The following is a 14,078-nucleotide window of genomic DNA, read 5'->3' as shown; positions in this document are numbered from 1 at the left end:
GCAAAAACTTCTTATAAAAAAAAAAATCCCAAAGGTGGTTCTCAAGGCAAAATGCCTTCCACACTCAGAGAAAGAAATATGGAAGTCACTCACAAAATGTAGCAGATCATGTTTGTATATGTGTATGTGTTTGTGTATCATGTTCTGATTTATTATACGATTTCTTTCATTTATTTTAGTCTGACTACATAGCATGACTATAGTGTAAATATACTCAATAGGAAAGTATATGTAGAATCTATACAGAATTGTATGCAGTCGTGGGGAGTGAGGGGGGTAGTGGGGGGTAGGTGTGGGGGGGATAAAATCTCAATTGTATGGCAGTGATTGTTAAACATTAAAAAATAATAATAAAAAAAAGAAATTAAAAAAAAAGCAGTTGGAGACATGAGATTAGAGGTCAGCAGAGAGGTTTGGGTAGGAAAGGTAGATCTGAGAATCATTACTATAAAGATGGTAATTAAATCCATGGGAGCTGATGAGATCACCAAATGAAGCAGCATGGAGGAAGAAAAGAAGAGTCCCATGACATAACACTGTGAGACAAGTGGGGGTGGGGGGAGACATGGCATAGCCCAGACGGCAGAGAGAAGACAGGAAGTTTCCTGAACTCTTCCCAGTTTCCCTCTGAAAGAATGTTAAATCAAGCCTCTAAACATATTCTGGAACAACAGAACAGATTAAACAGATTCTGGAGCAACATTAAAAGATGCAATGAAACAATTTTCCAGCTAAGGATAATTTAGATGGACTTCAAGAAAGGTCTGTCTGAATTGGGCAAAAGGGGAGTGCAGCATAGCACAAGCAGGGTCTGGGCAAGCCAGTGGGAGGCTCTTAGCCACAGCACAGATGAGTAAGCGAGGTCCCTTAGGTCCTTGCCCCACAGGCCAGCTATGAGACACCCAATGCAGAAAGCAAACTGCCAGCCCTGGAACCCTGGCACCACAGGAATGAGTAAGCCAGTCCATACCTGTGCAGCCAGCAAGCCTCCAGCATGTGAGGAACAGAAAGCCAATTACCAAGCCCCTGGCAAGAAGCTTGGAACAGTACTCCCTGTGCCCCAGGAGCAGAGCTCAACTTTGAAAGTCATGAAATAGACTAAAAATGATTTAAAAAAAAACAGAAAAGAGCCCTGATTATAGAAATCTACTAGGGCAACAGGGGAGATCAAAACATAGAACCCAAACTTAGAAGAGGACAACAATGTCAAAATGTCTAAAGGGAATATGAATTGGTCTCAAGCCCAAAAAACTTTCTTGGAAGAGCTCAAGGATTTAAAAAATCAAATGAGAGAGGCAGAAGAAAAATTGGGGAAAGAAATGACAGTTATGTAACAGCCCAGAAAAGGAAGGACAAAAATTGATTGTAGAAAACAACTCCTTAAAAAAGTAGAATTGGCCAAATGAGAAAGGAGATAACAAAAGCTAACTGAAGAAAATAATTCTTAAAAATTAGAATTGGTCAAGTGGAAGTTAATGACTCTATGAGAGCTCAAGAATCAGTCCATCAAAATAAAAAGTATGAATAAATAGAAGAAAATGTAAAGTACCTCAATGAAAAAACAACTGACCTGAAAAATAGATTCAGGAGAGAGAATTACTAGACTACCTGAAAGCCACAATAAAAAAAAAGAACCTGGATAGCATATTTCAAAAAATTATCAAGGAAAACTATCCTGATGTCCTTGAATGAGAGGGTAAAATAGTTATTGAAAGAATTCACCACTCACCTCCTGAGAAAGATCCGAAAACGAAAACTCAAGGAATACTGTAGCCAAATTCCAGAATTATCAGGTCAAGGAAAAAATATTGCAAGCATCCAAAAAGAAACAATTCAGATATCAAGGAGTTATAGTCAGAATTAAGCAGACCTTAGCAGATTCTACATTAAAGGATTGGAGGGCTTGGAATACAATATTCCAGAAGGCAAAGAAGCTTGGATTACAACCAAAAATCAACTACCCAGCAAAATTGAGCATAATCTTTCAGGAAAAAAGATGGGTGTCCAATGAAATAAGGCACTTTCAAACTTTCCTGATGAAAAGACCAGAGGTGAATAGAAAAATCGATCTTCAAATACAAGACTGAAGAGAATCACAAAAATGTATATGGAAAAAATTAGTTGGTTGGTTGTCGTCTGTCTTTGAAGAGGACCAAAATGACATCACCATTGTAAAGTGAAATTTCAGTGTATCCAGCTGTGGCTTATCAGACCAATACAAGCTCAGAACACTCTACCACAGGTTGGGTACAGAGAGTCCATGTGAATATTTGGGGTAGATATCTGAAATTTGTGCATCCTGCATTTACTTTGTGCTGTCTCAATTCTGCTTTCTCAAAAAGCACAGCACCTTTACTTATGTGGGCCTGCCATGCTGAGCAGTCCTGTGCCAGTGTTTTCCATGTTGCACAGTCAAATCCAGAGTTCTTGAGAGAGACCTTGAAAGTGTCCTTGTATCATTTCTTCTGGCCGCCATGTGATTGCCTGCCCCATGCAAGTTCTCCATAAAATAATCTTTTTGGCAAGCATACATTTTGCATTCAAACAATGTGGCCAGCCCATCAGAGTTGTGCTCTCTGAAGCACAGTTTGAATACTTGGCAGTTTAGCTCAAGCAAGGACTTCAGTGTCTGGTAGGCACTGAATCTTCCTAAGACAGTTCAAATGGAAGTGATTCAGTTTCCTGGTATGGTGCTGGTAGACTGTCCATGTTTCATAAGCATATAACAATGAGGTCAGCACAATGATTCTGTAGACCTTCAGTTTGGTAGTCAGTCTAATACCTCTTCTCTCCCAGACTTTTCTTTGGAGCCTCCCAAACAAAAAATCCACCATGTTATTCAGTAAGGTTAAACTGTTTATATTGCTACATGTGAAGATGGTATTTGTAACTGTTAAGAACTGTGTCTGTACTAGGGCAGTTAGAAGGAGTATACATAAACAGAGGGTGTGGGTTGACTGATGTGATGAGGTAAAAAGTTAAAGAGTGGAAAAAAGGGATTATACTGAGAGAAGAGGAAACGGGGAGGCAGAATAATGTAAATTCTATCAGGTGAAGAGAAACAAAAGACCTGTTATAGCAGAGGGGAAAAAAGGAAGGGGAAGAGCATTGTTTGAACCTTACTCTCATAGGATTTGGTTCAAAGAGGTAATTACATACACACTTAGTTGGGTATAGAAATTTTTCTTACCTTATAGAGAAGTAGAAGGAGAAAGAGGAAATAGAAGGGGGGATAATAGAAGGGAGGGCAGATTGAAAGAAGTGGTAGTCAGAAGCAAAACACTGGTGAAACATGACAGGGTGAGAGGAAAAAAAGTATAAAAAGGGGGAATAGGATGGAGGGAAATAATAGTTAGTAATCATAACTGTGAACGGATGAATTTTCCCATGAAATGGAAGCACACAGAGTGGATTAAAAAGCGAAATCCTATAATAGGTTGTTTGCAAGAAATACATTTGAAATGAGAGATACACACAGTGTAAAAGAAAAAGACTGGAGTACTCTTCAGCTGAAGTAAAAAAAAAAACAGGTGTAGTAATCCTGATCTCAGACAAAGCAAAAGCAAAAATAGATCTAATTAAAAGAAAGGAAACTACATCTTGCTAAAAGATACTATAGGCAATGAAGCAATATAAATACTAAACATATTTGCACCAAGTGGTATAGCATCCACATTCTTAGAGGAGAAATTAAGTGAGTTACAAGAAGAAATAGACAACAAAACTATACTAAGTGGGGGACCTCAATCTCCCCCTCTCAGAATTCAATAAATCTAATCACAAAATAAAAAGAAGTTAAGGAGGTGAATAGAATTTTAGAAAAATTAGATATGATAGATCTCTGGAGAAAATTGAATGGGGACAGAAAGGAATATAGTTTTTTCTCAGTGGTACATGGCACTACACAAAAATTTACCATGTATTGGGGCATTAAAAATGTTATAATTATTTGCAGAAAGGCGGAAATGTTAAATGCATACTTTTCAGATCATGATGCAATAAAATGTATGTGAAACAAAGGGCCATGGAAAGAGACTAAAAATTAATTGGAAACTAGATAATCTAATCCTAAAGAATGAGTGGGACAAACAACAAATCACAGAAACAATTGAAGGAGGGGAGAAGGAAGGGAAGAAAGAAGAAAAATTTGGAAATCAAAATCTTAAAAAAAATGAATTTGGAAACTATCTTTATACGTTTGGAAACTATCTTTATATGTAATTGGAAAAATTAAAATACTGCCTAGTAGGAAAAAAATAACATCTATGGCTAGTGTGAGTGATCTGGATGAGGATCTAACAAAGGAGATTAAGAAGGAATGGTAAGATAGGTGGGAGGAGAACCAGGAGAGAGGGGGTGTTCTGAAAGCTTAGAGAGAAGAGAGTATCAAAGAGGAAAGAGTGATCAACAATGGCAAAGGCTTGGCTGTATCTCTCTGTTGGTGACTTCTTATGGGTCCCAGCTTCCTCCAAAGCTCTCTCAGGGGTCTCTTCCTACATTAGGACTTTCCAGATTCTCTCTAATTGTTTTCACACGTATATTAATATTGTGAGGCAGATAGGTAGGATAGTGGCTTTAGCACTGGACTTGGAATAAAGAGGATTCAAGTTCAAATCCTGTCCTTGTCACTTTCTAGTTACATGACCTTGGACAAAGTTATTATTTTAAGCTTTACCCTCTCAGTCTCAGTTTCCCAATTTGTAAAACAAGAGTACCAATAATCTTTACTTCCCAGAGTTGTTATGAAGTTCAAATGAGATGATATATATATGTTTTGCAAACATTAAAGTGCCATGTAGATATTTGCTATTATTGGCTCTCACTATTGTTTTGTATTTCATCGTGCATAATTTTATTTATTCATGTTCATGTCCTATTCAGCAATAGAATGAGAGCTGATTCACAGGTAGCACTGGTTACTTCATATAAATACTGATTTCAACCTTATTACACAACCCATTAACTATAAGAACTTTTGTTCAGAGGGAATTTATGCTAAGGGACTAGGAAATAGGCTTGCTCTTTAGGAATGCCATTCACTTCAAAATTGAACAAATTCCAAGAGCTGCTCTCCAGTATTGCTCCACACTCAAATAACCATTTCAAAATGGCTGCCTCACTCTCATGTGCTATCACTCAAGGAGGACACAGTATTAAATGCAGGCCTCTTCACTGTGTGCTCCTAGCCTGCAAGAGTGCACAGTATGGGAAAGGCCCCAGCACAGTGGGGAGACTCTGGTTCAAAGCTTGGCTCTGTGAATTCCTGGTTATGAGGCTATGAGGTTATGAGGGAAAATCTTTTAACCTTTCTAGTTCTCAACAGTAAAGCAAATATGATAAAGCATGCATAACTTCCCCTGCTGGACTTTTAGTAGACAAGTGCTTTATAAATCATAAAATGCTATATAGTATAAGGGAGATGGTGTCCCCAAAGTCTTAGAGAGGTTTAATGCTTTGTAATTAAATCTTAAAACTACATTGAGACTTTTGGGATACTATGTATAGGTTGGTTGTCCTTGAAATTTCAGTGTGTCCAACTGTGGCTGATCAGACCAATACGAGCTCGGAATGCTCTACCTTCCACAGATTGGGCACAGATAGTCCTTGTGAATATTTGGGGTGGATACTCCAAATTTGTGAATCCTACATTAACTTTGTGCTATCTCAATTCTACTTTGCTCATAGGGCACAGCACCCTTTCTGATGTGGGCGTGCCATGCTGAGTGGTCCTGTGTCAGTATACAGAATGAATGTAAAGTCCAATATCCTAACCTCTGTGCTGCAATCTGACATGAATGGAGAGCCAGTTTTTAAGTCAGGAACCAAGCCTTTCCATAACAAAGTATTCATTAATTGGGTTGTTATTGATTATTAGCTAAAGATTATATAATTTCCTACCATTTTCAATCTCATATAAACCATTTGGTCCTATGCAGTAAAGTTCAGCTTTCCAGGAAGCTTTCCTTCATCCCCTGTTAATGCTCTTTCTGTGCTCAAATAACCTTATATTAGACTTATTTGTATCCTCATTAAGTTCCCTTAGAAGAATATACTCTTCTAGAGGGCAGACATTATTTTGTCTTGTCTGGTTTTTATCCTTGTATGACTGGGCCAGTGAGTCAGGTTGGGATAATGGATAGGGCCAGCCAGCTTCTGAGTCAGGAAAACCTTGGTTTAAGTTCATCCTCAGACAATTAATTGACGTGACCCTGGCAAGTCACTAACACCAAACCTCACAACCCCAGGGAACTCTCTTAATAGTAAAAGGTACAAGGCAAGGTCTATTATGTATTGGTAGAAGGGAGTTCCCTAAACCATTGAAATCTTAGGTAATAGTCCTCAAACTCATAGATAAAAGTGTTCAGGTTGTACCCCCATTCTTTGTACGCAGTAAGGGTTTAATATTTGTTGAGCTGAATTTATAGCTCTCTACATGGAATATGTAATAAGATGGGATACACAACACAAGGCAACAACAAAGCAAGCCATCCTTTCAATCAATGAATTAATAAGGATTTGTTAAGGATCTAACATATGCCAAGTTCAACGTTTGGCACTGGGAATACATGACCCAAAATGAAACAATTTCTGTCCTTAAGAAGCTTTCATTCAATCAGGGGCCATGTTTATACATACACATAGATGCAAAATTTATGCAAAATTGCCAGGCCTAGAGGCCTGTGTGGGCTACCCGAGTCTACTTACCTCACCTCCGAGGTCTTCGGTTGGCCAAAACCGGATGCTCATATGAGAGAAAGGACGTTCCAGAGTCGAACAAGGGTTGAGCTTTATTTCAGGATCTAGTTACAAGTGCAGGGAGGTCTTCCTTAGGAGGAAGAGGGGGAGATTTCCTAAGGAGGCTAAGATCTTAAGGGATTGGAAGTAGAAGTACAAGCGGGGAGAGAGGGGGAGGGGAGAGAGAAGAGAAGAGAAGCGGAGCCTACTGTCCTCTTGGCTCCTTACGTGCTAAGAGCTTTCAGGCTTCCTCAATCCTACTTAACTCTCCAGCAGCATAGTTTGCATCTAAATACCATGCTGTTAGATAACAATAGTGTGCCCAGATCTGGGACGACCTCGAGGGCAGGGAGACTCCACCCATCACGTATCTCCCGGGGAGAGGCGGAAATACCCGAGCTAGCCAAGCTAGCTCAGTCTGACCTTCTCGAATCCCCGCTGTTCATGGAGGGCCTCGTAAGACTCTAAGATTTAGAAGTCCCACTTTTACCCCCCGAGACTGTCCACACGGATTTGAGCTTCCAATCCCAACACAAAATAAATGCGAAGTGATTTTAATTGGAAGTTAATCTAAGAGAAGATCTTTGGAAAGCAGGCTGAGGATGTACCATTCTATTCTTCTGCTTGGATTCCTTTGGTCTCATTCAACGCTTTGCATATTATTGGTGCTCAACAAACAATTGTTGCATTTAAATTAGAATCTCCACTAGTAACTCTCAAGCAAATGGGTCAGGTGGTGAAGTTTCCCTACCTCTTTTCCCTCCTCTCTCTAAACCATCTTGAAATTCCGAAAGTCTAGATCTGGTCGAGTCAGTCCCCCCTACTCAAATATCTTTGGTAGCTCAAAATCATTATTGTAGTTGAGTTGTTTCAGTCGTCTGACTCCCCATGACCCCATTTGGGATTTTCTTGGCAAAGATCCTAGAGTGGTTTGCATTTCTTTCTCCAGCTCATTTTTATAGATGAGGGCACTGAGGCAAAGAGGGTTAAATGACTTGCCCAGGGTCACAATTAGTAAAGTGTCTGAGGCCAAATTTGAACTCAAGTCTTCCTGACTCTAGGCCCAACACTCTATCATGCCATCTAGCTGCCCAATAACTGCTCAATATTGCCTTTAGGATAAAAGAACAATGACAAATTTGGCATTTAAAGCACTTCACATTTGGCTTCCTATATCTTTTGCTTATCTTTTTTCATGTCAGTCTTCTCTGTAGACTCTCTTCTACTCACTCCACCTACCTTTGGTCTCCCACTTCTGTGGTCTTTGCAGAAGTGATCCACATCTGGAATGTGCCTTCTTCCCATGGAGCTTAGAATTCTGAGCTTCCTCAATGGTACAACGTTGGTAACCTCTTCTACATGATGATATATCACATATTAGTTGTTATAATTGTTCTGAGGCAGCTGGGTGAGATAGTGGGTAGAGCACTGGAATTGGAATCAAGAGCACTCAAGTTCAAATCCTGGCTCTGACACTTCCTAGTTTTCTGACCCTGGGCAAAGTCACTGAAACCCTCTTGGACTCAGTTTCCTCATCTGTAAAATGAGGTAGTAAGAGTCCCTACCTCCTTGGGATGTTGTGAGGATCAAGTAAGATAGTGTGTGTAAAATGCTTTGTAAATATAAGAGAGGTATATAAATGTTACCATTCTTGTCCCTTTTGACATTGCTTTGAATTTCATCATATTTAATTTGTACTTATATCCATGTCCTATTTACCAGTAGAAGGAAAGCTGCTTGAGAGAAAATACTGCTTTGTTTGCTCATTTTTTAGTCTTTGAAACCTCAGTGTATGGCACATAGTAGGCACTTAAATACTTTTTGAATTTAATTGAGAAGTCAGATAGAGGTGTTTATTAAGTAGTCTTAATGATCAATGTTTATAAATACGAAAAATATGAAAAAAATGTGGGAACCACCTCTGCGCTTCTCTTTTTAGACAGACAGACACACACACACACACACATACACACACCCCTGAGGCAAATACTGACTACTTTGTATGGTGACTTTTGCCTCTTCCTATATTTTCCCAAAGAGAATGGTTGTATTCAAAGCAATTATCAGTAAGAAAGTAATAAGTTGGAAGAGCATAGCCTTCTACTCTTCACAGGTATGATCTCATGCTAAATATCATTTAGCATCTGTTGAATATGAACAAGTACATGGTCCTAAGCTCCACCTTGGACACTCCTATGTCCTTGGCCTGCCTTCAATTCTGGCATCTGCTTAAACAAACAAAACAAAGAAATGCTATATCTTTACATCCATGGAATTGTCAAGATACTATGGGATAAGTACCATTGAGATACATACAAACATACCTACCTCACAGGGGAATTTGCTGAGAAAAGATTTTGTAAATTACAAATACTTCAGCAGACAAAGATCTGTAATTTCTTGAAAAGGGCACTCTCCCCCCATCCCCATGCACATTGCACCCTCTTGACAACTTGGTAGAAAGTCGCTCAGAATGGTCATGTCCTCAAATTCTATCACTAGGTGGTCAATTTGCTGATTAGCCACTTCAAACTTAACCAGTCTGGTTCTCAGATTGTGCTCATGTGATCTGTCACTGTCATCCACCGTGCAAGTCTTTCCAGGTGGTTTGAATTGCCAGGGTTTAAATAGCTATTAGGAAGCCAGGGTCTTCTCTATGCCATGCTGAGCTAATAGAGGAAGAATTAATTACAGGCAAACTCCATAAATATGGTTTAGAAATCTGGGCTATTATCGTTAAATGTGAGCTGAATATTTTGAGACAGAGACATACACACACAGAGACACAGAGAGAGAAGAGACACAGAGAGAGATTCAGAGACAGAGAGAGAAGAGGAGAAATTAGACTTTATACTATAAAGCAAGAGACAATATAGCATAACAGAGGAGTGAGCTTGGACTCAGAGTGGTCTGGGTTCAGATCCTACCTCTGATACGTAAAACCTGTGTGATCATGAGCAAATCCCTTAACCTCCTCTCTGTGCCCTAGCTGTTGCTCAGCTGTTTTTCAGTCATGTCTGAGTCTTTGTAACTCCATTTGGGATTTTCTTGGCAAAGATCCTAGAGTGGTTTACCATTTACTTCTCCAGCTCATTTGACAGATGAAGAAACTAAGGTCAGAGTTAAGTGACATGCCCAGAGTCACGCAGCTATGGAGTATGTGAGGCCAGATTTGAATACAAGAAGATGAGTCTTGTTGACTCCAGGTCCAGTGCTCTATGCTCTAGGTTTCACAACACCATAGATCTTTCCTGGTAGAGGCAGCATCCTCACTGGCAGCTACCTACACCCATGAAATCCAAGTCTCCCTCCACCTCCAACCCCAGTCAGACAACGTATCTTCTGAGTTTGGAAGGGTATTCCTGTCTCAGTGCTCCATTTTCTGACCTCCTTTCTCTTAAATATGCTTATGAGACCATTCAAGAAATAGGGAGATGTTCTAGGCTATGTAATTATCAGTTGATAATGTCTACCTTTTTATCTCCTTTCACTGGAGCTGGGTTTCTAATATCTGATCAATTCAGGGATTTAGATGAATGCTAAGACTCATGACTGACAAGTAGAATGTTATGTCTGGGGAACCCAGGAGTGATGCTAGCTATTTGGGGAGACTCTGGAACTTGAAAAAGAGGCCTCTTTTTCAATGGATGACAAGTCATCTTTCTGAGAGGTTTAGTTTTGTTTGAGTTTGTCTATAAAGATGTACTTCTCCCGGGGAAGATACATGACTTTAGATGAATTCACACTCTGGTCTTCTTCCCATTCCTTGCTAGGTCACACCAGAAATAAACACAGGAATAACCACATTTGATTTCCAAATTGGAGTCAGTACAACATTCATCTCTGCTTTTAAATCTACTGCTCCCCTTGTTGAGAGACAAAGCAACTTTATTGGGGGAAAAATAAGGAGGAAAATCCCTAGCCATTTCTTGACTAAGATATATTTACAAGTCATGAATTGTTTCCATGAATAACATTATACCTCTAATTTCCTATGCTAAAGAACCTTGACCAGGCTTCTCTAATTGACTCTGAGAACCTGTCCATGAGACCCTCTTGACAGGTTCCATGGTCAGTCTCCCACTGAGAATATTCTGCTGTTACATAGTTGAGGGAAGAAAAAGCTAGAATCATCTTGGAAAAGTATAGGGAAATACTTGAAAAATGTCCCTTAAATTATCTTCCCAATAAAATGAGAAAAGGACCCCAAAGTAGCAACTACATCATACCTCTCCTCTATTTCATTATCACCTTCATTTGGTATATATTGAACTGCCTGTGGGACAGAACATTCAGGGCTGGAAGGGACCTCAGAGGTTTACAGGTATGAAAACTGAGACATGACTCCAGTTGGATTAAGTGACCTGTCCATGGTTACCCAGTAACCTTGTATAACAGATTAGAATCCAGCTCCTACTTAGTGTTTTTCCCCATTGTTCTTAAAACATTTGTTTGGATATCTTGCCATCATCTCAGACTCGACCCACCTCACACCAATCCTCTCCTCCACCCAGTCCTTGGTTCCTGTAGGCTTGTTTTGCCAACTTTTTAAATAATGCCGGTAGCAAAGCAATTCTTCTAGTTTCCCAGGCTCAGAATCTGGGAGTCTACTTTTCATCTCCTTTATTTAATTGGCCACAAAGGCCTGTTAATTCTTCCTTCAAAGTATCTTTTAGCTTCCCATTGCCATCATCACCAATATGCCCAGACTACAACATTAGCATCCTACTCTTCCTGCTTTCAATCTTTCCATCTACTCTGAATTCATTACTTATAATATTTCCCTACTTCCTGAAGGGGGATTTCCTTAAATGTCTTTACATTCCCCACACCTGCCTAGCACAGTGCCTTACCGAGTATTATGTTATGTTTGTTGAATTGAATTAAATCACCAAACCTATAAAAGTATATACATTACGTACATCTCTTTATCACTTGCTCTCATTCATATTATCTCTTTTATTAGAATGTTAATGCATTGAAGGCAGTTTTCACATTTCCTACACCTATGGGGGCCACATAAGCCATCTTTTTCTTTCTCCAAGAAGTTTGTCATTCAAGAAATCCATTTCACTTTGTAGAGGACCAGGTCTTACAGGATACTGGGCAACTCTAGCGCAGCCATCCTAGAGAATCATGCATGGCTGCATGATTCTTGGGTAAGAAGGGAGGGAGGAGAATAAAAAAAAAACAAATCCTCTTCTTTACTGTCCCCTAAGCATGAAGGAAAGGTTATAGTAGGAGAAGAGCAGAGATCGTCACATAGTTGAGGGTCCTCCTCTGAACCTCCCAGACTCTTGACATGACATTGAACAGTATACTTTACTCAAGGTTTCTTTATGACTGCTTAGGATAATAGCTCTTATACATGAAGAAACTAATGGCCCTGGGATATTAAGTGCCTTGCCCCAGGTTACACTGTTAGTAAGTGGTGGGGACAGGATTCAAAAACCCAGGTCCCATGGCTCCCTCTACTTTTCTACTGTCAACCTTCCTATCAATCATCACAACCTTTGGGGAATAAGTAGCTGATTGATATTATTCTAGCTTTAGAAGTAAGGCAGTTAGGATGCAAAAAGAATGAAATGGCAATAGAATAAGAAAACTAAAGCAGATCCAGTTCGGTAGTTTATCCCCAAGTCTTCACTCCATGAAACCAAGCTCTCCATCCAACTCTTCTGCTAATAGCTGATTACATAAAATACAACATGAACAGAGCACAGCACAGAATGTCAGACTTTCAATATGTTGAGTAGTTTTGCTGAAATATTTTTTCCCCTCAGTTTCATTCTTTAATATGATATGCTTCAGAGAAGAAAGGATTTATTGAGAAATGTAAGCAGTATAAAACCAAAGATAATCAAAAAAATTCTTTGAAAATTAAAGTATTAAAATTCAATGTGAAATTGTGTTTCTCTGTTTACTGATGAATCCATTTTTTGAAAGTCTTCTACAGAGGCGACTGGTACAGTAGATAAGGACGGCAGTGGATCAGGAAAAAACTGCCTTCAAGCTTGTCTCAGACTATGTGGTTTTGGCTGCATGATTCTTGGGTAAGTTACTCAATACTGCAGTGCAGCAGGCAACTCTATAAGACTCCAAGTCAGGGCTTCTTAATCTTTGGCAGTCAAACGAAGCCTATTGGATCCTTCTCAGAAAAAGCTTGGTTGCCTACATTCATAATTCACTGAAAGAGTAAATTTCAATTCTAAGTCAATGAAAATAAAAATGTCATTTTCTTCCATCCATTTATATGCTCTTTGCATTCCATTCATGGGGATCTGCGGATCCCAAATTAAGAATATCTGCTCTAAATAACATGCGAGTTGTACCACAAACTGATGAAATGGTAGTTTTAGGCCATAAAACTCCCCAAAACAAATTTTAAAAAAACCGCATGCATATTTCTATAGCATCAAAGTTCGTTAAAATACATTTATCATGATTCTGCAGTATAAAGGGAGCGGGGGAAGGCGGGAGACAGCGCAGTTTGAATCGCGGTGCGCCAGAGCAGTAGCTGGCGGAATCTCTGCCTGAGTGTTCTCTTGGTCCACTCTTGGCCATGAGCGTGTGTGTGGGAGAGCTTCACACACACAACTCAAAATAGATGGCAGGAGGGCTGGGAAGGACTCCAGAAAGGCCAAGACAAAGGTGGTTTCTCGATCCCAGAGGGCTGGCTGGCAGTTTGCCATGGGCAGCATTCATGGGCATCTGAAGTTGCGGACAACGAGCCATGGGCGAGTGGGTGCCACAGCCACTGGGTACAGCGCAGCCATCCTGGAGTATCTGACTGCAGAGGTCCTGGAGCTGGCAGGAAATGCATCGAAAGACTTGAAAGTGAAGCGCATCACCCCTCACCACTAGCAGCTCGCCATCCCTGGGGACGAGGAATTGGACTAGTTGATTAAGGCCACCATTGCCAGGGATGGTGTGATTCCATACATCCATAAATCTCTAATTGGAAAGAAAGGAGAACAGAAGACTGTTTAAAGGATGCCTGGATTCCATGTTATCTTAGGTTTCTAAATACTCTTAACAACTGTTCATTGTTGGTGATTTCTAGTGGACTCTATCTCTGTGAAAATCACAATTTTGCCTTTTTGTAATTTTATTTTGATTAATTTGGAAAATGACTTAGCTTTCCAGTCAACTAAATTTTTGTGTTGAGATCTTAACCATATTCAAGTGTTATTGTGCCTTCAAAGAAGCTATTAATTTTGAAGTAGTGGGTTTTGATTGAGTTTACTGTTTTTAAAAATTTGTTTGGATATTAATTGCAATGCAGAAGTTATAGTAAAAAACATTTGGCTTTGTACAGACTTTTATTTCCACTCTGGTAGATA

The 14,078-nt window shown here is 39.6% G+C and overlaps 1 pseudogene; it reads left to right on the top strand.

The window, feature by feature from the left end:
- Positions 1 to 905: 905 nt before the first annotated feature.
- Positions 906 to 13,725, top strand: LOC140531022 (histone H2A.Z pseudogene; annotated as a pseudogene).
- Positions 13,726 to 14,078: the final 353 nt, after the last annotated feature.

Source organism: Notamacropus eugenii, chromosome 3, assembly GCF_028372415.1.
Source record: "Notamacropus eugenii isolate mMacEug1 chromosome 3, mMacEug1.pri_v2, whole genome shotgun sequence".
Classification (NCBI taxonomy): domain Eukaryota; kingdom Metazoa; phylum Chordata; class Mammalia; order Diprotodontia; family Macropodidae; genus Notamacropus; species Notamacropus eugenii.
This window is presented reverse-complemented; position numbering and strand designations above follow the sequence as displayed.